General features: G+C 41.0%; 1 long non-coding RNA gene across 1 annotated transcript; it reads left to right on the forward strand.

Moving 5' to 3' along the window:
* The first annotated feature begins 1,429 nt into the window (after positions 1 to 1,429).
* LOC122460092 lies at positions 1,430 to 26,093 on the forward strand. The gene is made up of 2 exons (XR_006281165.1): positions 1,430 to 1,564; positions 26,059 to 26,093. It is a non-coding gene; the product is annotated as an uncharacterized LOC122460092 (long non-coding RNA).

The raw sequence follows: 26,093 nt of genomic DNA on the forward strand, positions 1-26,093 counted from the left end.
TAGTGAGGAAAATAGAAAGGAGCATAAACACTGGAAAATGAAGTTCAAAAATACAGTTATGAAGACCAAAAAAGAATTTGATGAACAGTTAGTCAAAGACTCAAAAAGTAATAGCAATTTTTAAAGTACATCAGAAGCAGGAAGCCTGCTAAACAACCAGTGGGGCCACTGGACAATCGAGGTGCTAAAGCAGCACTCAAGGACGATAAGGCCATTGTGGAGAAACTAAATTAATTTTTTGCATTGGTCTTCATGACTGAGGGTTTGAGGAAGATTCCCAAACCTGAGCAATACTTTTTAGGTGACAGATCTGAGGAACTGTCCCAGACTGAGGGATCCTAGAGGAGGTTTTCGAACAAATTGATAAATTCAACAGCAATAAGTCACCAGGACCAGATGCTATTCACCCAAGAGTTCAGAAGGAACTCAAATGTGAAATTGCAGAACTACTAACTGTAGTCTGTAACCTATCATTTGAATCAGCTTCTGTATCAGATGACTGGAGGATAGCTAATGTGACACCAATTTTTAAAAAGGACTCCAGAGGTGATCCTGGCAATTACAGGCCTGTAAACCTGACTTCAGTACTGGGCAAACTGGTTGAAACTATAATAAAGAATAATATTGTCAGACATATAAATGAACATAATTTGTTGAGGAAGAGTCAACATGGTTTTAGTAAAAGGAAATCATCCCTCATCAATCTACTAGAATTCTTTGAGGGGGTCAACAAGCAAGGGGATCCAGTGGATATAATGTGCTTAGATTTTCAGAAAGCCCTCACCAAAGGCTCTTATGCAAAGTAAGCTGCCACGGAATAAGAGGGAAGGTGCTGTCATGGATTAGTAACTGGTTGAAAGATAGGAAGCAAAGGGTAGGTATAAATGGTCAGTTTTCAGAATGGAGAGAGGTAAATAGTGGTGTCCCCCAGGGGTCTGTTCTAGGACCAGTCCTATTCAACATGTTCATAAATGATCTGGAAAAAGGGGTAAACAGTGAGGTGGCAAAATTTGCAGATGATACAAAATTACTAAAGATAGTTAAGACCCAGGCAGACTGTGAAGAGCTACAAAAGGATCTCTCAAAACTGGGTGTCTGGGCAACAAAATGACAGATGAAATTTAATGTTGAAAATGCAAAGTAATGTACATTGGAAAGCATAATCCCAACTATACGTATAAAATGATGGAGTCTAAATTAGCTGTTACTACTTAAGAAGGAGATCTTGGCGTCATTGTGGATGCTTCTCTGAAAACATCCATTCAATGTGAAGCGGCAGTCAAAAAAGCAAACAGAATCCTGGGAATAATTAAGAAAGGGATAGACAATAGGACAGAAAATATCACGTTGCCTCTATATAAATCCATGGTATGCCCACATCTTGAATACTGTGTGCAGATGTGGTCACCCCATCTCAAAAAAAGCTATATTGGAATTGGAAAAGGTTCAGAAAAGGGCAACAAAAATGATTAGGGGTATGGAACAGCTTCCGTATGAGGAGAAATTAATAAGACTGGGACTTTTCAGCTTGGAAAAGAGATGGCTAAGGGGAGATATGATTGAGGTCTATAAAATCATCACTGGTGTAGAGAAAGTAGATAAAGAAGTGTTGTTTACTACTTCTCATAACACAAGAACATGGGGTCACCAAATGAAATTAATAGGATGCAGGTTTAAAACAAATAAAAGGAAGTATTTCTTTACACAATGCACAGTCAACCTGTGGAACTCCTTGCCAGAGGATGTTGTGAAGGCCAACACCATAACAAAGTTAAAAAAAGAACTAGATAAATTCATAGAGGAAGATCCATCAATGACTATTAGTCAGGATGTGCAGGAATGGTGTCTCTAGCCTCTGTTTGCCAGAAGCAGGGAATGAGCGATGGGGATGGATCACTTGATGATTACATGTTCTGTTCATTCTCTCTGGGGCACCTGGCACTGGCCACTGTCGGAAGACAGAATACTGGGCTAGATGGACCTTTGGTCTGACCCAGTAGGGCCATTCTTATGTTCGAAATGTTAACTCTAAATGGAATTTTAAATTCTGCAAAATTCTTCTCTAGTGTAACTCCATTAAAATCAATGGGAGCTTCACTGGGATGTAGTTTTAATCCAAGATATTCTCTTAATAAAAATGAAACTCTTCAAGATAACTTTATACAAAATTGAATCTTTTCCCACTGAAAAGAGAAATGTATGGCATAAGAGTAAACCAAATTTTTCCCCTACTGTTACTCACACCTTCTTGTCAATTGTTTGAAATGGGCCATTCTGATTATCACTACAAAAGTTTTTTTTTCTCCTGCTGATAATAGCCCACTTTAATTGATTAGTCTCGTTAGAGTTGCTATGGCAACCCCCATTTTTTTCATGTTCTCTGTATAAATATATCTTCCTACTATATTTTCCACTGAATGCATCTGATGAAATGGGTTTTAGCCCACAAAAGCTTATGCCCAAATACATTTGTTAGTCTCTAAGGTGCCACCGGTACTTCTCATTCTTTTTAGTGAATTCAATGTAATTTATATCTGAACAATAATCTGTGTGGCTACTTTTCATTTGATTTTATCAGAGTTGCAGACATGAATTTATGGTCATTTTTAGACACCAGTACAGAGGGGGTGGGAGGTGGATAGTTTTTCCATTATGGTTTTATAATATAGTTATTAAAATACACCCATATCATATTTTTCATCTTCTGCACAAATATTTGCAAATTAATTATTACTTTGTGAGGTATCATCCTTATTTAATTTTTAATACAATGGCTTTTCATAACCATGAATATTGTGTTTCCTTGGTTATATCCATCAGAATATAGCTGTACAAACCAGGGGAAAGTTGAGGCACTTGATATGCAAAGGCTCAACGTCATGCAAATGGATTCTACTCCCATAGCTTCTCAACAAAGCACCTAATTGGAGCACTCAGGGGATAGTGACAGTTGTAGCCCTACTGTAGGCTGAAAAGAGATGTCTAATAGAGTGAAAATATTAATTTGGGGAAAGGGTAAAGAATACAGTTGTGATATGATGGAAGAATGGGAACAGGAAGGAGAAAGAAGACCTTGAAATGAGGTCTGAATTTCTGAATATTTTGGGCCTCCAAGGTTCACCCATCAGTGTGTTTTAGGATAAGGAACCTGTAGTGCATACTATGGCTTTGCCAGTTAACTTTCATTTTTCTTGCAAGCTCAGTTTGAACCCTCTATACCAGGTGAGGCATATCCTCACTTTCCCCCCAATGAGCACCAAAATCACTGCTTTGTATTATGATTGTTTGAAGTTTGGAGCAGTTTTATATGTTTGAAACATACATAGCTATTTATATGCACAGCCTATTTCATTTAGATAAAGTAATCAATGACTTCTTTCATACAAGAGATATCAGATTACCAGGACAAGATAGATTTTCTCATAAATTTTCTTGAAGGCAAATATTGCTGACAATTTCTTTTAAAATCAGGCTCCAACTTTTGTTTTCTTAAAAATGCAATGAAAGTAAATAAAAATATATTAGTAAACCTTTCCCAACAGCAAATGCTCACTTCAGGCTAGGTTTTCAAAGGCTGTCTACGTCTAGGTTTTCCACTAAATACGGCTCTTGCATCCTTTCATATATAATTTGCACCTATGAAGCATTTTAACAGGAGAGCATAACTGGGGACGACTATGTGAGCAGAACCAGATTAAAATTGCACTTCCTTGGATGGAAGAGCTCAGGAAAAAAAGTGCCCTTATGTGAAATTATTAAGCTTCTTCTTAAGGGCTTAAGACTTTACAAAGTGTTTGTCACAGTATTTCTCTACTACCAGTCTGTAGAGGTAAGAAACTCACAATTGTTTGCTGTACTATATTGCTCATTAGCCCCTTGTTTCAAGAAGCAGAGAGAGGCAAACAGGCACTCCCTCTCACTTTGCAAAAGGGCTTTGGTGGATTTGTTTAGAGTCTGCTCTTGGATAGTACAGAAATGGCTGGAAGGTGCAGTTTGCAGTCCTTATCATAATGGGGTGGTGCTGGCTATGCTGCCATACTCACCCTGGGAAAATAAAAGCTGTGGTACTCTCCCAAACTCTGCCCACTCTCCCAAACTCTACTCACAGCAGATTGTGCTAATCTCCCAAATAGATAGTGTGTGTTCTCTGCTAGGTTCCAGTCTTGTGTCATCCAGGGTGTGGTTGTGGGGCTCCTGCCTCCTTCCTGGGAGAGGGAGCAGGGAAAAAATAAGTGGTAGTACTCTCCTGAGGTCTATGCATTTGTGATGTCTGAATGAGCTGGCATTCACAGCAGATTGTGCAAATCTTTATAATATGATCATCCCTGCCTCTCTTGCATGCTTTGATCAGCTGTGAAATAGTCAATAATACTGTTGTGTCTGCAACCTCCACTGGGAGTTTGCCAGCTCCCAGAATGCCAGACTGACCTTCGAGGGCAGTGGTATTCAGTTACATTTTCTGGTGGGTCAAAGGAGGCAGTGTTCAAATTTTGGTGGGCCAATGGCACGACTACTTTACCTAACAGCGGGGATTGGCAACCTCTGGCACACGTACCAAAGATGGAACCTTGGCAGATTTTGAATGGCATGCAGACTGCTAGTCTAATTGGGGGCATGTTTTGGGATGCATTTCACTTTAGTTTCCCTTTGTTTGCCATTGTGCCATGTACAGGTGAAGTCTGAATTTCAACTAACCAAAAATCCTGATGATCTGAATGAGCAGCGTGTCCCCCATTCTCATTTGGGTAATGAGGAGCTTTGGTCCCCAAGGGTTGAAAGAGGGAGGGGAAATAGGTACAGGGGACAGGAGCCTCTGTAGTACTGCTTGAGTGGTGGGAGCAAGGAAGAAGATGGGGTAGTGGGGAAACTGGGAGAGGCCCACAGAAGAAAGGGGTGACTCTCCCACACTCTGCCCCATCCCTGCTTCCCCTTGCCTGTGCCTGGCTCCTGCTCCCAACTGGTGGCTCCACTGTAGGGATGGACAAACTACCTGGCTATGGCTCTGCCCTGGGCTCCCCTTCCCAGTACCAACTGCAGCATCCCCACAGTGACCCGCCCCAGAGTGCCTCCCTGCCTGGGACTGGCACCTGTTGGCTTGGATACTGCTCTGCAGTCAGAAAGGGGCTACCTGGCAGTAGAATGCAGGGCTGGAGCTGCCGGGCACTCGGTGTGGAGCCCGAGCCAGGCTGCCCTTACAGTGGAAACTCCAGCGGGGAGCAGAAGGAACAGCTGATGCCTGGTAGGCCCAATGGAAGGCCATTGTGGGCTGCCAATGGAAGAACACTACTCTATGGGGCCCTACCCAAGGGGCTACAACTGTCATGGCTGCCAGAGCCTCTGACACCATTTCTCAGCATGCCTGGAGTAGGGGTGCAGACAGAATGGACTAAACTCCTGCTGAGGTCAATAGGGAGGCTTCTGCTTGGGGTAATGTGGTAGGGTTGCCAATTTTGGTTGGATGTATTCCTGGAGGTTTCATCATATGATGATCTTTAATTCAAGATGAATCTTTAATTCATGGAGACTCCAGGACAATCCTGGAGGGTTGGAACCCCTATGATCTGGACAAGACATTGACTGGGCCAATGATGAGCTGGGGGTGCTCAGCACTCTTAGTGGGAGAGGAGAGCCTGACTCAGAGACAAGAGACAAGTTTCAGTTTTGAGCTAGGGAGCTGAGAGAAGTGGAACAGCTGAGGGATCCCTGATTAACTCCACTCCCCACAAAGGGAGTCTTTGAACTGCTGTGGGATCTAGTGCGTGGGTCAGGCTCTTCCAGCCCTGCAAAGATCAGCATCCAGAGTGGCAGAGATCTGACCTAGTGTGGTCTACTGAGAGCCAGCCATGACCTCCACAGAACTTCAGACCAACGAGCCAGGAGAGGATGCTGCCCCACACAGGGGCGAAGACACAGGAAGGGAACCCTTCTGGTTTAAAGAAAAGGAGGACTTGTGGCACCTTAGAGACTAACAAATTTATTTGAGCATAAGCTTTCGTGAGCTACAGCTCACTTCATAGGATGCATCCATTACCTTCTGGTTTAAGCTGACCAACATTCACAGAAAGGTAACACTTGCCTCCAGACTCATTTTCAGTATGCCATCTTCCTGGGAAAATGCCAGGGAGGGAGCTTGGGGTTGGAAAAAATGTGGGAGGTGAGGAATAGGTTGGTTCGTTAATGTTTAGTACTTATTAGTTAACCCTAATCCTGTCCTTCCCCAGATCCTATTTTCCGTCTCCCAATATAGTTCCCCTTTATTACATCATTGTTTTTGAGTGTGTCATTTCTTTGCTGGGGTTTGTATTGATGTACTTTATTGTTTCTTGTGTAGTGGGTTTTATACTGTTGTCTTTTGTGTAGCACAACACACCTTGAGTTTTGGGCACAGAGAGGAGTCACTTTGTGTGAAGGCATCAGAAAAAGAACCCAGGACCCAACCCATGCAAGGAGAGGGAAAAAGCCACTCTACGTAGCAAGCACTGGGGAGAAGGCTTGAGCCACAACTCGGGCTGGGGGAGGGAAGGTGCTACATGTCTTTTATGCTTTACACTACATGCTTAAGTTGAAGGAACCACATAGGCACTTGGGTCCAAATAACTGCGTTTACTAAACACATACAGCACACAAGGCATAGCTACCACATATACACTGCAGCTTTGGCAGGGTTCTTGTGGCTTCAGAAAGGCAGAAGACAGTGAGGGGTATTAGAAAGCTTACACGTTATTTAACGGGATACTACCTAACTCCTATACATTACGAATACTGACAGTTTAATCATCATGGGGCATTGGAGTTAACACCACATACAGATAGATGTATGTACTTCATACCTCAAACCTATTGTTTCAGGCTGTTTACAAAACTCAGGGAGACTTCACTGTATCTGTTCACACCCAGTTCACATTTTTTTAAAGTTTAATTAAAAAACCCCATAAGTGGTAGAAACATTTATTTCTTTAAATGAAAGCTGAGAGACTAAACAATAAGATGGGAGTCTCCATTTGCCAACCCATTATGACCCAGTTCAAGTTGTGGTGATACTAAATCTCAGATTTCTTTGATTTGGGTAATCTATGAAATTATCAACATGTGCATTTAAAGGGGCATATTATTCTCACACTTTGGCCAATATCTGATTGAAGTCCTTTGTGAAGAAGCATATAACCTTGATACTACTACTGGGTACTACTGACTGCATTACTCTATTTTAATATGGCTCTCCAGCCTATACGAAAGCTGCATGACTCCTTAAGGCCTGTGAAGGATGTTTGGTACTGAGGAAATTCACAGGAGTGATAATTGCATCTATATGAATTGGGGGAAATACCACCATTTTCTCAGCAGGCTTGGAAACCTGTACTTCTACAGCACTCATGGATTCTTCCAAATACAAACCAGTTCCCTAGACAGTAGGTTACAACTAATATCATTAGCTCTTCTCCTCTATAGTCCAGGGACAAAATTTTGTAAACCTTGTATCTAAAATTTGTCTTCTAAATCCATAATCAGGGAATTTAAATAAGAGACTTGATTTTTCAGAGGTGCTAAGCAACTACCCACTTCATAACATGAAATAAGTACCTCTGAAAACCAGGGCACTTTTATTTAAGTCCTTAAATATAGGTCTAATTTAAGGCACCCAAATTTGAATATTTTGGAAGCTTCTACCTCATGGAGCTAATCATGTGTTAAATATATAATCTCCTTGGCTCTGATCCTACATCAAATGAATAAATGGGAGCTTTACCAACAACTTCAATGGGAGCAGGCCCAAAGCCTTTGAGATTAGTAATGGAGGTAACTTGTTGTGTGTGTCTATATGTTTTGATTTCTTCAGCCTTGAACCTTCTGAAGTTTCAAATTTAGGCCTCTCTTTGCAATGGGACATAATTATTCTCAGATCCATGTCAAATATTCTTCCTGTAGGACTGTTATCATGGAAACATGAAAATTGTGCTATATTTACTATTCATACTGTTGCCCAGTGGGAGGGGAGCAAAATAGCTGCACATAGAGGCTATTTTTTCGATAGGCATAGCAGCCACAGCTTATTGAAGTTGCAGGTGCCGTTCCTGATATAAAAGTTATCAGCTACCACTTGGACTATGTGTTTGTAGGTGCCTGTGCTCCAAGTGCTTGCTCTGGAGAATTTTTGAAGGAAGCTGGCACCCTACCCTTTGGAACTCTGGCAAGGGAGGACTCTGCACAGTGGCATTAGTCAAAAGAGGACTTGCCTCAGACTGTAGTACTGCAGTTGGAGACCTGGCTTTGAGAAGGCTTTGATTATCTGACTGACACTGACTGGAAGAAGATTAAAACCAAAGTTAACTGTTTTCTGTGTGAAATTTTACAGAGCCATGTCTCTGTTGCGTAAGTTGGCAAAAAAAGGTCTTGTCATTCCCACAGTGGTCCACAGAGCACCCTGAAAAATTAGCTTAGAAGGCTGCTTTGGCCCTCCAGCCAAAGCAAACTTCTCCTTTTCTAGAATCGACAAGAATCCAACACAAAATCCTAAACCAAATTAACAGTCTTTCCTCTTGGGACTTCCCATCTCCCCTTAGTCAAATGTTATCATGGTCATTCACTCACAAACTTTAAGGTAGCATAGCTCAGGCACTGGGAAGCCCAACCCCACCCTCTACCACAGACTATGCAGAGGAGCAGCCACTCAGTTTGGCCTCTGCTCTGCTTTCTCATCCAGAAGCTACTTCCTACCACAGTATCTTGCAGGTCTCTTCCCTTGGCTGCATCAAGGCATCCCATTTTCTGCCTGCTCTCTCCAATCCTCTTTTCTCATTAAACCACCAGGAGCTTTAAATATTCCTGCTTAAATATTCTTCCTGCTGCTCCTCAGTCACATGACCCGTCTCAGTCAGGTCTCATAAACACTGAAAATACCAAGGAAGAAACAAATGGGCCTGGGCCTGCACTCTTCTTAAAGATACAGCTCACTGTAGGATATTGCCAATGAATTCTGGTACTCTATGTGCTGTTGCCACATCTGATAATTACAAACTCTAATTTCTTTCTCTCTAGAAAATTTAGAATATGTGCGTGTGTTTTTCTGAATAGAAAGCTAAATTAAATCTGATAGGAGAAGAAAGCAAAAAGCAGCATTCTTAAATATTTTTTTAAAAATGCTGTATCACATACATCAGCTGCTTTTGTTATCTAGATAGGGAAATGAGACATCATTACATGTCTGTCTTCTCTGTGCTATTGAAAAGCACTTGTGGATAGTTTATGAGACACTTTAGTAACCTATACAGGTAATCATGGTAATCTTATGGTTATTGATTTCCCTTGGTCTTTATACAAACCCTTACATCTCCTATTGTTTTGCCAAGATTGCATCTTTGCAGAGAGGTAATATTTTGCTATGTGAAGTGTGCATACTATTGTACTCCTTAAATTTCTATCAAAGTCCATGCTTTAATAATATAAATTACCTCAGGGTTCAAAGCATATTTTGCAAGGATTCTGTCTAGCTGTCAAAACCTTTACTGCTACACATAAAAATATGGAATTATATCTGCTAGGTTGCGGCACTTAAGGAGCATCAGGAGTGTGTGTTCATTAAATTTGCTACATCAAATATTCATTATATTATAAATTCTTACCTTATTTTCTGCCAATGATATTCCTTTAAGTCCTAACAGTGTCAGACCTCTATTCTTCCCTTTCTTCTCCTTTGGATCTTTGCATATCTTGATGGAAAAGATGGTAGGTTCTACCTGGCTTCTAGATTGTGCTGTTCACCCTCTTTCCTTCTGTAAAAATCCCCCCTTCTTTCATGGAGGGTAATATCTTAAGGGCAGTTTAAAACACTAGGTGGGACAGTATGGATGTGAAAGATGAAGATGGTGATGAAGGGTCTACTCATGAGTTATATCAGTGCTTGCTTCATGGGAAAGTTAGGTGTTAGTAGAAAGCAGTCCTGGGCTGTATATTACTGTGCACTGAATTAAGGCATTATAACATTTACACAATGAGGAAACCTGTGGTGAATTTAGCATATTATGTACAGTACAATTAATTGCTGGCCAGTGTCCCATTGCAAATCTCCTATTAACTTCTCCGATATTGAAACCACAGCATTTAAAACAGAATCTAGGAAACTACCTTGGGGTTCAATTATTACTGATGATTTATATTACAATATGACCTAGCGGTCCCAGCAGATAATTCAAAGAGCCCCTTCATGTTAGGTGCTGTACACACTCATAGAAAGAAATTGTTCCCACATCAATGATCTAATGATCTAAATAGATCAGACTGGTAAAGGGTGGGTAACAATATCCTCTACCTCATAAAAACATTTTCTGATATCTTGAAGCTCAGGTGCAGATTAATGGGTTGGTCTCTGGACATCAGTGGAGCTATGCCATCTGATTTACACCAGCTGATGACCTGGAGCATATGTCTACTGTTCTTTGACATGGCTTAAAAAGATCACTCAGGGCATCTCTTGAAGGCACATTTAAAAGAACATCTATTACTAGCAGATTTGTTTGCTCCTTACTGGCCAGCACACAGGGAGTGTTTGACTTACAGTTTCAGCACCACGGGGATCTCCATGTTTTACGATTATGACAAGGCAGGGAATTTACATTACTGTGGTTCAGATTTGAACATTCATTAAAAGTTTCTGACTGTATCATAAGGGTGTTGTGGTCACAGATGTGGAACTGGAGCATTTGTTTGGAAAAGAAGCCTGAGACAATTTGATGGGGAGCTGTCTAAGACAGGCAGTAGGAAGCACTGAAGAGAGTGGTGTGGCACTCACCCAGGATGTGAGAGGACTGGGCTTGATTTTCACTCTGGTTGATGTGAAACTAGGATTTGAATTTGGATCCCCCCCAGCTGAGGTGCCTTAATCACTGGACTATTGCTATTCTGGGGTGGGTGTCTCTAATAGAATCATAGGATTAGAAGGGACTGCAAAGGTCATCTCATCTAATCCTCTGCCAAGATGCAGGATTTGTTGTGTCTAAACCATCCAAGCCAGAGGTACAGGTCACAGAACACAATAATTATAAATCATTTTGATTTAATAAGAAAAATGACATTATAATATCTACTGATTACTGCAACAGTGGTATTGATGCAGTAATAGGTAATGTTAAAGATGAGAGTTAAGACTGAGGTAAAAAGAAAAGGAGTACTTGTGGCACCTTAGAGACTAACAAATTTATTAGAGCATAAGCTTTCGGGAGCTACAGCTCACTTCATCGGAAAGCTTATGCTCTAATAAATTTGTTAGTCTCTAAGGTGCCACAAGTACTCCTTTTCTTTTTGCGAATACAGACTAACACGGCTGCTACTCTAAGACTGAGGTAGTTATCTATGTGAGTCTTTAATCACATACTGTTTTTTCCACAGGACCCTTCCTCATTCAGTGCACAGGAAAGGATGGATGGTGCTCACTTACTGAGCAGCTATTCAATATTTTGTTTTCTCCTTATTGTTCTATGTATGGCCCTATGCCTTATTTACTACACACTGTTCAATCCCTGCTCTGAAGAGAGAATTATTAATTTCCCTATTGGCTTTCAATCGTGCTCATCACTATAGCCTGAGTGCTTCACAAACATTCATTATTTTATCTCCACAGCACCCCAGTGATATGAGGGATGGTATTATCCCCATTTTACAGCTAGGAAGCTGAGGCACAGGGCGATTAAGGACAAAAGTAGCCACTAATTTTGGAAGCCCAATTTGAAACATCTAGGATATGATTTTTCAGAGTACTTAACTTCATGTCTTAATATGTTCAAAGCACAGCTCCCATTGACTTCAGTTGTTGTTATGAATGCTCAGAACTTCTGCAAATTAGACTCCAGGATCTCAGTCAGGAAATGAGGAAGAGAGATAGTGACTTTCTGTGAAAAGTTTGGTTTAAGTGACTTACCCAGTATCACATAGAAATCCTGTAGTGGAAGCAAGGATAGAATCCAATGCTCCAGGGCAGCATTCACTTACTTTACACATGAGAACATCTCTCTCTTTCTGCAATCCCATGACTCATTTTTTACACACCTTCCAAATTCTACAAAAATGAAGCAGGGATCCAACAGATAATCCCCTTTTTTGTTACATGACCCTGATTCATCCACAGAGCAGGTCCATCCCTGAACGAGGTTGGGGTCCTGTGGAAAAAATAGTATGGGATCATATAAGTAAAGATTGTATCATAATGCATGCCCACAACGATGTTGAATTAAAGTTGCACAGATAACTTTAATTCCATCATTTCCTAATTTTTGCTCAACTCAGCAACCTTAATAATGTTCTTTTACAGTTGTCTTTTTGTCAATTTCTCTGTTTAAAAAAAAAAGAAGAAAATGAAAAAAACAGATTCCATTATGTGGCATGACATTGACATCCAGGGCCATGAGACACTTTGCCAGAGGGTTTCATAGATTTTTGCTGACAGCAAAAGATGAGGCTCAGTCTTGGGTACCATTCCTGGCTCTGAAGGGGAATGTGCTTTAGTCGGCACAGACTCTTCTGACCTTCCTTCTTCAGTCTGTCTTTTCCCAGCTCTTGTCTATTCTATTTCCGGCTCCTCATCTTCTAGCCCCATTCCCCTCATGTCTCCATTTCACAATGTTCTCATCCCAGTCCCACTGTCTCCTCTGGACTCTCTGTCCCAGTCCTTCCCCCCGGCCCATCATCAATCTCAGTCTCCCTCCCCTGGTCATATTCCCAGTCTTCTTGCTTAGTCAGATTTAGTTTCCTCTTCTAGCTCCTCATCTGAGCTGTCTTTTCCCTCCCCAGCCATGCCCACTGGTTTGTTCTTAGAAATCGGAAAACTGTTTTGGCTGAAATTTTCCTGAAAATTTCAGCTTGAAGCAGACACCCAGCATGGAAAATTTCAGCCTGAAGAGTTAAAATTTGGCAGCTATAAATAAGTGGAAACAGGATCTTATAATGGGAAACAGGAAATTTCAGGCAAGTGTAATAATAAATAGGCAGTGCTATAGAGTTCTTTCGTAACAGCCCACTTCATTTCAATATGCAAAAGAGTGTATGAGGCCAGTTAGAAGAAACAGAGCACCTCCTTCATAGCCAAGTATGTCTTGGGAGCAGGTAATGAAAGGAAAGAAAAATAAGGGTTTCATATGGCTTTAAATGGTTTCTGTGTGATATTAGAGCTAATGTGAGGGTGCAAATCCCCACTAGAACTCAAGTTCTGACTAAAAGTTAGTACTGTAGCAGGTAAGAGATATTCTGTGATGAGGTCTAAGAAGATGATGCTGTTACTGCTCATAATATTTTACATTTCTATGGCCCCCTTTAAATGTGAAAAGAACCTTTCATAGTGAACTGAAGTATAACAACATTGAAATACAACAGGTGTCCTTGTGTTGAAGGATGCAAAGGCAACCAACCATAGAAGCTTAGTACAACAGTAGTGTGCATAAGTTCCACAATTTGTAAGTGTGCTTATATTTTTCATGGATTTTTGGTAAATTGGAACCATTTATGCATTCAAGAGAACTGATCTTCTCATATTTCATTTCCTGGAAATATCATGACAAAAACAATTTAGTTCAGGGGTGCTTGAGGAAGAAAAAAATGTCATGAACAAAAACCAGATATATAAATAAAAATACCGAGACATCTGTGTTTGTCTGGATTTATCTGAATTCTGAGTCATTTGGCTATTGTCCTAAAATCAGATCGTTGGCTTTGAAAGCCAATTTACAAAAAGTTCCACAGAGTTTTGCCAACCTTGTGGAGCAGAAAGGGCAGCAGTTTTTAATGGCTTATCAAAAGAATGGTTCAAAGTTAACTGCACAGTCTTCAGTTTATCTATCTCTGATTACAGGGTTGAGTTGACCTTTCTTGGATCTAGTGGACTAAGTAATTCAAACTCATTGCTTAGATGGCTAAACGATCCTCTCTGGCTATGAACGTTAATATAGACTGGGTTAATCTGTGGAATTAAAGGATTACAAAATGAAGCCTATAGGTTTGTTCATGTGGGATGTTGTTCTGAGCAGTTAACAGTGTATCACTCCCAAAACTGCTCAGTGTATATTGTTGTTAAGGGTTTTGCTGCATTATTTAGCCACATTGTTATGTCTATTTTCTGTGCCACATTAATAATATGGGTAAATCACATGGACACAGCTCAGTTACAAACAACCATTTTTACTAACTATATACAAGTATACAGGCCTAGCTACACATGTACACTGCTGCTCGAGCAGGGTTCTGGAAGGTTGGCCTGTATATTTGTATATGATTAGTAAACACTTTTGGAATCCAACTGTACCTCTGTGGTTTTCCCATGTTCTCAGTGTTGCATAGCGAGCAAGGACAAAACACACACCATCATAACTTCTAGATTGTGTCCTATACATGTCATCATAACACTGATATCTTAGGTACTGCTCCTTGCTGGCTGAGAAAATGTATGATTAGTATCAGATCATGTCCCTGCTGTATATTTGCAGAAAGCTATCACAAAACGCCCAACATTAGGACAGGGTTTTCAACCTTTTTTTTTCTGAGCCCCTCTCCCTCTCCCCATGCTATAAAAACTCCACAGCCCACCTATGCCACAACTGTTTTTCTGCATATAAAAGGCAGGGCCAGTATTAGGGGGTAGCAAGTAGGGCAATTGTCTGAGGTCCCATGCCACAGGAGGCCCTGTGAAGCTAAGTTGCTCAGGCTTTTGCTTCAGCCCTGAGTGGCGGTACTTGGAACCCCAGGCTTCAGCCTCATGCCATAGGGCTTTGGCTTTCTGCCCTGGACCACAAAGTCTAATGCCAGCCCTGCTCAGTGGACACCGTGAAACCTGCTTGGGACTCCCCAGTAGGCCCCGGACCCCTGGTTGAGAACCACTGCATTATACCTCTGGAGAGATTATCCTATTTGAGTTAGTTGCTTATTAAAAAGCTCAAGGACTAGAAACAAAGAAAAACTACTTGGCTTAATGCCTATCTATATTAACAAGTTTAGTGTACTAGCATGGTGTTTTGTTTACTGTTAAATCACTGCTTCCTGTCTTACTATAGCTATACATAATAAAATAGAAATAGAGAGGAATATTTTTCAGACACAGTTTGGTTTTTCCATAGAAGTTTTTAAGGTCAGGCTTGACAAAGCCCTGGCTGGGATGATTTAGTTGGGGATTGATCCTGCTTTGAGCAGGGGGTTGGACTAGATGACCTCCTGAGGTCCCTTCCAACCCTGATATTCTATGACTCTATGATTCAATATATTGTAATCTGGACAGAGCAATGGTTTAATACTCTTTAGTTTCTTTTTCCAGCAACTTCTATCCAATAACTAGGATTTACTTTCTCTGCCCCACTGGGCACAGGAGGAACTCTCACTTGGTATAAAGCTGGCTCCAATGTTAACTACACCCTGGTGTAAGTGGACATGTAGGGGGTATGAATTTATGGACAATAATAAACTATCACAAATTAAATCAGCCCTTAAACGACTCTGTACCCAGGATTGCACCCCAAACAGACTCATTAGTAATGCAACATATAAGCATGCCTTAGCATCAGCTAATTAATTCCTGAAGTCGCTCACATCACCAGTATCCCTATAATATAGGGTGTGCCTGGATCCATTGCTGGAGATATTTAATAGCTCCCTGTCAATGTCTTTTGGTGTGGTCTTTCAAAGGGCCCCAACTTCTCCTGGCTGACCCTCCTTAGCTTGTCTTTGATCAGGTCAATACCTGGACTTTCACCTCTAATAAGCAGTCCCTTAATTTTACGGCTTGCAATCAGCTTCAATCCCTTGGTTATGTTCTTGTAGGCAGCCCGGTGCAGAGCTGTCTCCCCTTGAGCGTCCTAAACCTTTCTGCCTCTTTTCGTTCTCTGTACTCCCTCTTTTATAGCAGGTCTTGTTTCCCCCATTGGTTGTACCTGTGGGTGCCTATGTCCTTGATTGGCAGCTCTGGCAGCTGCAAGGGGGTAACCAGGGTGCTTGGTTGTAAGCAAGAGAGGTTTTCTTCTCCCCACTGTCTAAGCTCAATATGCGATTTGTAGACCCATTATACTCCCCTAGGAAGGGCTAATGCCAACTACACATATGAACACAGCAGCCCACGCTTAGCTCAAGATGCCACTGTTGATATTGTCAATGAACATAAGAATGGAAAAGAGACATGACATAGCAGTAGGAAAAAAGCTCATTTTAACAGTCTACACAGTTGAGTTACAAGAAAGCCCCAAACAGAAGCTTACAAGAAACACAAGCAGCTCTCTAGGCTTCTGTTTAGCTGCTTGTGCTCAGAAAAGTATTCTGAACACATGCCTCAAAAAGCGTACCTTACCGTAAATGTATAGTTCACATAAAAGGTCTCAGATTCACTACATGGTCTAGAGGTGTTAAGTGGTTGGCAAAACTGTCTTCCCTTACCTTCCTTTCTTGTGAAAAATTATTGAGACGATGATGTCAGGCAACATCCAGCAGCACCTCCCTTCTTGCAGTCTGTTTATGCTCTGTCAATCAAGCCATGGATCTAGATATAGGACAGAGACAATGCTGCTTGTACAGGTGGATAATTTCTTCACGCTACTAGATATAGTTCAGACATCCATGCTGGTATTGTTATATCTATTGTCAGTCTTCAATCACATTGATCATGCTGTGCTAGTGGATGATGATGTTTGTGGCAGGGTGGATGGAAATACTTCAAGAAGGCTTCGTTCAGTTTCTCTGGGAGATGTCCTCTCCCAAATGTACTGATATTTGGAATCCTACAGGACTCATTTTCTCAATTCCTTTGTCCAATGTGAAACACTAGGGAAGAATACAAGACGCTACGATCTGCAGGGTTGTCAAAATGTGAGGTTACTACACCACCCCTTGGAGCGCAGACAGTGCTGTTTCCCTGCTGCGCCAGTGACAGTCCAAGGCAGGGTCCTGGATGAAAAAAACTCTTTGGCTTAAGTTCAGTTTGGAGGTGATGAAGGGAATGCTTACTAGCAGTGAGGAGCTTTTTTGAGTACTTGCTAGAAGTCTAAGAGTGTTAGTTTTCCATTTTTGAAGCTGGTTTGTAATTTGATGGTTACTAGATTTATCTTTCTTTCTGTATGACAAGAAAAGAGCAGTAGCCAGAAACACCTTGTGGCCAGATACCCTCCCCGCATGCCCCCTAATGGTATGGATCAGAGAAGTAGTGGCTCTGCCTCTGTTTCCCTCTGGGCCTTCAGCTGGTCTGCCCCGACTTCAACATCTTCCATATTGATGTGATGTAGCCCTTAACTAGGTCATATAAAAGTTCTACCCCTTCTAAAGTACCCAGAGTCCAAAATAAATAAATATAAAAGTAAATCCTTCACTCACGGATGCCTGGCACACAGGGGTCTCTCCCATTTCCTGGCCAACCTTCTCTCCCACCCAGCTAGGCAACAACTGAGTTGGGCTCTCACTTTTAAACTCCTCCCTTGAAGCCTGACGCCAGCTCCAGGTGTTGCAGTGTGGGGCTGATTGGGTCCCCAGCTATTCATTAACCTTTCCTGACCTGTGAGGGGTTTTTACATCCCATTACATGCCTTATATTATTATTTGACTAGCCAAAATGTTGCCTCCTGCTCTCTCAGATGAGGTCTTTGACTTCACCTTTCTCATGCTTAGGTTAGATTACTGTTCATGAAGCTATCCTTGAAGGACACCTGGAAACTGCAGCCAGTACAGAATATGGCAGCCCATCCTCTAGGGAGCATGGACCAACAATCACACACCATAACAGTACTCCATATAATACACTAACTGCCAGGTCACTTCCAATTCAATGTCTTGGTAACTAATTTAAAAATTGAAAATTATTTAGGATCCCAGTATCTCAGAGACTGGCTCTCCCCCATGACCTACCAGGCACTTGTGATGAATGGGAAATCTTCAGGTTTCAGTCTATGTATCTGTTTGTCAGTCAAATTATATATACTGTCCTCAGCACTATGATTGCTGAGTGCCTCATGGGAGTAAAGGGCAGAACGTTCTCATTAGAGGGTCCTTGTCTCTGGCATTCACTTCTAACTGAGAATCATTTATGACTGAGTTCTACCAGCTGCAGGACAGGATGCAAAATGCATATCCTTGCTCAGGTTGTCTTCTGAGTATTCAATTACCTCTGACAATTAGTCCCATACTGGTCACCTCCTGAAATGGCCACTTTTCAGAAATAGATATGAGGTCAGGAATTGAGTGGACAGAGTGTTAATTGCTATTTTTTTATTAACTAAGTTATGCAAAAGGTGTCCAGATACTAAGGAGTTCCTTAGAAAAACATGTAATAGACAAATACATTTCCTTGATCTCAGAATATGAAGCCATGAGTCTACCTATATCTTCATATATGTATACTTATATATGTATAAAGAAAATAGATAATATATAGTTTTATTGTTTTGTTATTATGGTATATATTTATGGTATATATAATCTCTGTTGTAATTTGTCTCGTGTTTTGCCATATTAAAACACTGTGAGATGATGGTTAATGACACTTTTTCTAGGTGCTTTCAACAAACCTTGCAGCTTTTTCTAAGTGCTTTAAGAAAAGCACAAAACATGTGGAATGGGATTTAAGCCAGGGCTTAAATTATAATTTTATAAATTTATAAATTTAAGTGATTTGCTGAATAGGAATGGATTTAAGCATATGCTTAAAGTTAAGCACATATTTAAATACTTTGGAAATTGGGGCCCTAATTCCTTCCTTCCATCCAAGACAGATTTTCAAATTTAGGTCTAGTTTTTTGATGTTTTGTCTTTGAATACAAAGTATGATTTAAGTTACAGTACTCCATAAGAAATGTAATTTTTCTTTGTTATTCTTTTTGGATGGTGAATTACAGTCAAATTTTCAAACTGTATCAAAACTTATTACAACGTAGACTGACCAAAATGTATATTATAGTTTAATCTCATTTTATCAAATACCTCTGGCTCACATTTTTTGAGTTTTCATTTAATGGGTGTACAGTCACAACAAAATGTATGCATCTAAAAGTCTAGTCAAAGGACATAGTTCACAGAATGCTGCAATTCTCTCTTGTACAGAAATATCTTCTTTGTGGCCTGTATAACTCTGACTTTGGGCATCTTATACATCAAGGGTTGTGGATTTTGGGAAAACAAAACCAAGGACTTTTTTTTTTTATGTGTGTGAAAAGTGCATGAAAGTTCAATGGTTCGTAGTGACCACTAATATGTATGATGAGCTTTCTTTTTCTCCTCCCAGAAAAGTCACAAATACTAACTTTTAACAAAATCTTTTATAGCAGCCAAGCTAAATCAGTTCTTAGCAAATATTCCCACAGTATAAATGCAGCATTTCGTAAGTCCATGCCAATAAAACAAACCCGATTTTAAAGGAAGAAAGGCATTAAATGTTTCTCCTCTCCCAGTGTCTTCCAAATCCGTGGTGTGGGTGGAATATTGTTGGAAAAGCCTTCAGTCTATTTTTTCCTCTCCTATCCCAGTTCTTTTCACTTCTCCTTCCTTGGATCATATACAGATACATTCCAAATTGTCTGATAGGCATACACATATTTCTGGAATCATAAACTTCTCTTGTCAAGAGTTTTATTGAAACCATGATGTAGAAGCCAATAATGTATTTTATTTCTCAGCTTTATTTATTTTTAAATTTTGAGTGAATTTAACATTTGAGTAAGGTGCCAGGTGGACAGCAAATCCCACTGTTTATCCGCAAATGGATACAGCACATATTCAGCAGTGGAAACATCTTCACAGCAACTTAGGGTTCAGCTACACTGCACCCTAGGGGTGGGATTTGCAGCTCATGTAGACATACCCATGCTTGATAATCAATCTAGTTCTCTAAAAATAGAAGTAAGGGTGTAGAACGTGATGTGTTTTCAGCACAGGTTGCACAAGTGAGTATGTACCGAGGAGGAGAGTGGCGGGGGTCAGGCGGGCTTGTGCAACCTGTGGAAATGCCTGCACCACCACATCCTGACTGCTATTCTTAGTGCTAGTGAGATTAAAGCTAGCATGGGTACATCTACATGAGTTGTAAATCACACTCCCAGCTGCACGATAGATGTAGCCTTAGGCCCTGATTCAGCAAAACTTTTCAAGCATACAAATAGTCCCATCGACTCCCATGAGACAACTTTAAATTAAACATCTGCTTTAAGTGGTTTCAGGTCCTTAAACTGTGCTGATCGAGAACCAACTCTGGAAGTGAAAGAGGGAATTTAATTTACATGCTCTTCCAGGGCCTGATCCAATGCCCACAGAAGTCATTGGGAGTTTCTCCATTGATTTCAATGGCTTTAGGATCAGGTCTGATTGCTAACCTCTGTACTAGACCATTAGTAGTTTATAACTGTGATCTCCCTTCCAATCACACAAACTTGATGCTCTTCTCCATCTCTTACATATATCTCCATGTCTTCTTCCATGCCCAGAATGCCCTCTACAAACCTGTTTTCCAAGCCAGTGTACTCAAATCTCTTGCCTATGAGAAGTGAGATTGGGAAGAAAGTTTAAGCAATTAAAAAAGTGGGACAGAACCATCAAGATATGTACACACCTATGAAGTTGAGTAAATATGTGATCTTCTTACTGGTAGAACTTGTCCTTCTTTTCTCTTTTCCCAAGTTTTTATTGTCAAATTACCTTCACTTGGATTGTGCCATATGTGATTGTCTGTTCTTCTGGGCACTGACCACTTCTTCAGTTGATTTCGGGAGGCGCCGAGCCATAGAGTTTTGTGTGCTTGGGAAGTAAATAATAATTACTATTGTGTTGTGGATATCTGGAAATTGGACTGAAACTCATTTCATATAATCCATGAATAGCCACCGGATATCATCTTTTATCAATCAGGCCTGAGTAGATCCTGTAATGTAGAAGGGAAATACATTGTAGCCTATTACTACTCCTCTGAGTCATCCCATTTGCCATTTTATTTTATATCTGATTCAGATCCAAGTACGGCTATCAGTAGGCCAAAGCTAGTACCTTCTTTCCTGTTTAGTAGCACCTTATTCCACAGCTCGCCATATTAGCTTTCATAGGAGTACTCATGGAGTAACATATTATATATTGAGAGTAAAAGTATCAGAATTGGGCCTAATGTCTAATGACCCCTCTTATAATCAATAAACACACACCCTTTCACACACTTGTGAGTCACAAGGAAAGCATTGGAAGCACATTAAGATTATAATGCTTTTACCCATCCTTCCTTCTTACTCTCCTCAGGAAGAGATTTTTCATGGATTTATTGAGGATTTTCCACAACTAATCTGAAATGAAGAACTGCCTGTAATAAAACATTAAATCCACCTTAGATATCCCCTTCAGTCTCAAAAATTAAACATGTATATATTGTTCATACCTAATCTGCAGGACTCAGCATCTGAGCCTTATGTGTTTACTGTGTTGGGTAGGGAGGACAATATTCTGAGTGAAAAATAGTATCTTGTTATGTGGAGGACAAAATTACAGTCAGTGAATTGTCAGATTCCAGTGTTTATTAAAAGGGCTTCTATCTTCTTCCTTAATATAGCAAATATAAATTGTTCCCCAAAATGCATTAATTACATATTTTTTAAAAAATAGCTTCTCTAAAAAGATTGATAAATGTTCAGTTTGGGAAAGAGCTTTTAAGACTGAAAAGCAAAGGGAAATTAGACAGACTTAAAATGTTTTCCTCTCTCTCTTGCATTCATACACAGAGAGCTAATAGTGTGTATCTTTTGCAACTATAGGAAAATGCTCATTTACCATGTCCTTTTGATTCAGGATCCGTATGTCTGGCTTATTTTCCTGCTGTCATATAAATAAATAGAACACACTTGTTTTTAACACCACTTCTGTATCCGTTCACAGGAGATCCTAATCCAAATTTATAGAGAAGCCCTCATTTTGGTTAGACTAGGCTAACATTAGCATACCAGTAAATACTGGGTGACTTGTCCTTGCATGTTTTTTCTTGGCTTGCAGATTTACTACTATGGTTTCTATTATTTCCAGATGATGGGACATGGTGCTGAAAACTATGGGAAAATGTGTTTAAACTAATGGGTTTCCTGCCGACTAAATCATTCTGAATCATTGAACGTAGCTTCTATATTATCTCATTGTTGATTAAAAGCAAAAAAGGCAAATTATAGTACTGGAATTTCTTTAAAGAGATTATCTGATGGTCTGGTTCCTGCAGAGGTGGAGAAATGTGATATATTCTTATGCTTGTTGTGCATGGTTTCTCAGCAGCTCTTTGTATCTGTGACATAGTCACAGGCAGAGAATTTATTTTCCTACTGGATATGTTACCATTATTGCAACACATGTATACAGAGATCCTATCTAGTCTGAATGTTGTTTTTCAGCTTTCCTAATTTCAAAAGCTCAGATGTCCTTTGCTAGATTAAAACTCAAAATCAGAATACCTTTGGAAAGAGAGGGTTTGGTTTTCTTCACACAGGAAATTAAGACTGGCTGTTATTAATCCAAAGATATCAGTGGGATGCAGCAAAAGGACAAGCCAGGGCTCACTAATTACTGGAGTCAAAAATTCACCCACACTAAATGATAGCACAATACCGATCTAAAGAAAAAAAATTAAAAACTTCATTTTCAATGCAGTCTTTCTACTTTGAATATCATTTGAAGAATATGGGTCTCCTAAATGTGTTAGATGAGCAGGCCTCCTCCATTGGATTTGGCATACAAAATTGGCTTCTAAAAGATTAAACAAATATGTTCTGACATTCTCTTGTCCTTTAGTATTACTAGAGATGCTAAAAACCACCGATGAGCAGACATCTTGGAAGTGTGCTCATCACAGGACAAGCTCCCTCACCCTGGGGTTCTCTTGCAAGCAGTCCTCACACACTGTAATGTAAGCTCACCACGGTGTAGTTATTTACAATGTCTTACACAGCTTCACGTCCCATCACCATAAGGCTTCCCTCAAGTTTTAACAAACCCACGTAGGCACAGGGTGAGAGGCTGAGGAGAGAGGTCTCAGCTCTCTAAGATCCTTGGCTGCTTTGCCCTTCTTACAGCCTCCCTCTCTCACCTCCTAGCTCCCATTTAACTGTCCCCAGCTTTTGAGCTGAATTCCCCTTTTCATGGTTAATCCCCCAGCCCTAATCAATTATCTCCCAAGCCAGGGAAGCATACAAATTACAGAGTGGCGAGCCAGCCCTATGCTACTACCATTCTGTCACAGTGCTTTAAAGGTATCAAGGACAAATCTATGCACGGTATGTGTGTGTGTCTCTCTCTCTACTTCCTCCAGCCATCCAGCACTGGTCTCTTCTCTGTCCCTTCACTCAGGTGCCATGATTGGTGAGTGCCTTCTCCTCTGCAGCCTCTGCCATCTTGAACTACCTTCCTGTGTCTCTGCATTATTGACTCTCTCTATATTTTCAAATTTCACCTGAAAACTTACGGTACTTAACTCCATCCAGTGGGGTTACTGGAAGTGTTGTGCTACTTTCAGATACTTTGTAGCATGCCAGATATATAACAACCTTAGGAGAAAGTGTTGCAGGCATTTCATCCACTAGACCCCCATTAGCTCTAGCACCAGTTTGGTAACTGATAAACACTTGCACATACTATTCATACAGAAGGATTTAAGTATACCACTAGGAAAAGAAAGGGGGCAAATATCCCAAGTTCAATGGCTTAGTCAGTTACAAGAGACAGTCAGCACAGCAGTGCCTAATAACCTCAGAAGTGTCATTCATCAGGTGGATGTAAAGGTAACTATGCCCCAGCGGACTGCCAGGTGTCACAGGTCTTGTAAGGCAGCTGTGCATTTGGTAAGCTGACCAGTTGTCCCAATTTTATAGGGACAGTCCCGATTTTGGGTTTTTTTTTTTCTATATAGGCTCCTATTACCCTCCACCTCTGTCCCGATTTTTCACATTTGCTGCCTGGTCACCCTAGCATTTGGCAATCCTGTCATACATTCCTGCATCTCAGCTTGTCACATGTCCAGCTGGCAGCAGGGAACCAGCAGGCTTTTGCCTACAGTTTCACCTTTTAGTCACTAGAGTTCAGTGTGGCAAGTAGAGAGCCAGCAGGCAGGTGCTTTCTCTCCCTTCTCCCTGTACTGGATCAGGACCAGGAAGGAACAGCCAGGAGGTGATGGCAGATGGAGGAGAACATGATGAGAGCATTAGGCTAAGGGGAAAGCCTGATTCTGGCCTCAGGCGCCATCCCTCCCCTTCTGCAGTCAGCTGCACCAGGCTCCCCACATCACAAACTCCCAACCCCATATAGCACCACGTCTCTTCCACCCCAGAACCCATAAGCTTCCTACTCATTCCACTATGAAATCCTTGACACCTAGGAGACACCTAGCACTCACCTACCCCCAAGCAATCTCTTGCCCTCACTAAGCCCCAATAATGCCAGTACCCACTAGTCCCCAGCAGCCCCAGTATCCCTAGCCCTTGTACCACAAACCTCCCAGTTATACCAACAGCCCAAGAAACTGCCCCCAAACCCTAGACCGCCTACCCCAGCCACAGCTTCGAATCTCCATGCCCTATACTGCTTTCGGGTGTGGGGGGTGGTGACCATTAGATTAAATGTAGGGTTATATGCACATTAGCTCATTAAATCTGAATAAAAAGTCACACGTGGACCTACACAAATGTGGACAGCTATGTGTATTGGGGGGAGGGCCAACCTGACACAGGTTTGCCATGGGTGTCTAATAGCAGTGTAGACATACCTTACAATTAAGTACTGGTCTGTGATACCACTGAAATAGATCCCATGATAGGAGGTCTCATTGTGGGCTCTTCTGCATTGTTTTCAAATCATACATCCCTATTAGTAGCCTCATGCTACCTGCTTCCATGCTGCACCCCCTACATCTTACTGCTTGCTCTCTGCAAGTAAAAGCCTGCTTCCCTGTTTGGGTCTTTGCTTTTCACCCACCATCCTTCTCTCAGCTTTCATGCTGTCTGCTGCTGCTACTGTAATATTCTCCCAATTACCGCCTTGACCTATGACCTATAACCCTTGGGGGATTAGGAGAAAAATAGTTACTCCGCTGCTCAGTAGATCTATTGTAATATATTATATCCCTTTCCGGTACCAATTCATTACTCTCTTCCTCGTCAATCATTTCATAAAAGCATTTCATTAAGTAAAAAAAATTATAACAAGAACAGTTCAGCAAACCAGGTAAGAAAATGATCCACCACCCTGAGAGAGCACATACAAAGTGTGACATTTCAAGCAGCCTCATATAGGTATATAAAAGCCAAAATAACCTCAGTTATGTCTTCATTATAATTACACTATCACCTTCAAGGTGCACTGGCTGGAATCAAGAAGATGGAGAGTCATATAATTGTACTTATAATAATAAAGTTATACAATGTCACTATAATAGCTGTATGGAGTGGATCTCAATTTAGTACTCAAATAAGGTATCTGAATGTATTGGGTTTTACTGCTAGTGCATGTTCATTGTCTTGGTATATCAATAAAGAACACGCATATCTGAAGCTCTGTCTCTCTCCTGCTGGATCAGTTTTTCCATATTTACCTTACAGATTTCCCTAAACCCATGATATTTGCAGCTTCTCTCTTCTTCCAGTGCTACATAATGTGCAATCCTTTCCTCCTTCAAACACACACACACACACACACTGGCCAGAGCCTTGTTTCGCTAGAAAGCTAGCAGGAAATCCACCCCTACTTCTTCTCCTGCTCTCTTTCTACTGGCGATGGCAATGGCACTCTATAAGAGACTGGCCTCAAGGATACGTGCTGTTTCTGCAGGATGTAGCAGGCCCAGAGCCTCAGTTCTTTGTTTGGCAAACAGGCCCAGGGAACAGCTTGGGGGCATGGTGCCTATGAAACCGTGCTGCACTCCATGCCAGAACAGGACAGTACTCAATGAAAAGAAAGTGCCTTAATCTGGAGCTAAGGGACCAAAGCAAGACTGTTTGGACAGTTTGTTATTGATGGTTTAGGGGTATGGAATTGCTTCCGTATGAGTAGAGATTAATAAGATTGGGACTTTTCAGTTTGGAAAAGAGACGAGCAAGAGGTGAAATGATAAAGGTCTATAAAATCATGACTGGTGGGGAGAAAGTAAA

The sequence above is a fragment of the Dermochelys coriacea genome, chromosome 4, assembly GCF_009764565.3.
Source record: "Dermochelys coriacea isolate rDerCor1 chromosome 4, rDerCor1.pri.v4, whole genome shotgun sequence".
Lineage (NCBI taxonomy): Eukaryota > Metazoa > Chordata > Testudines > Dermochelyidae > Dermochelys > Dermochelys coriacea.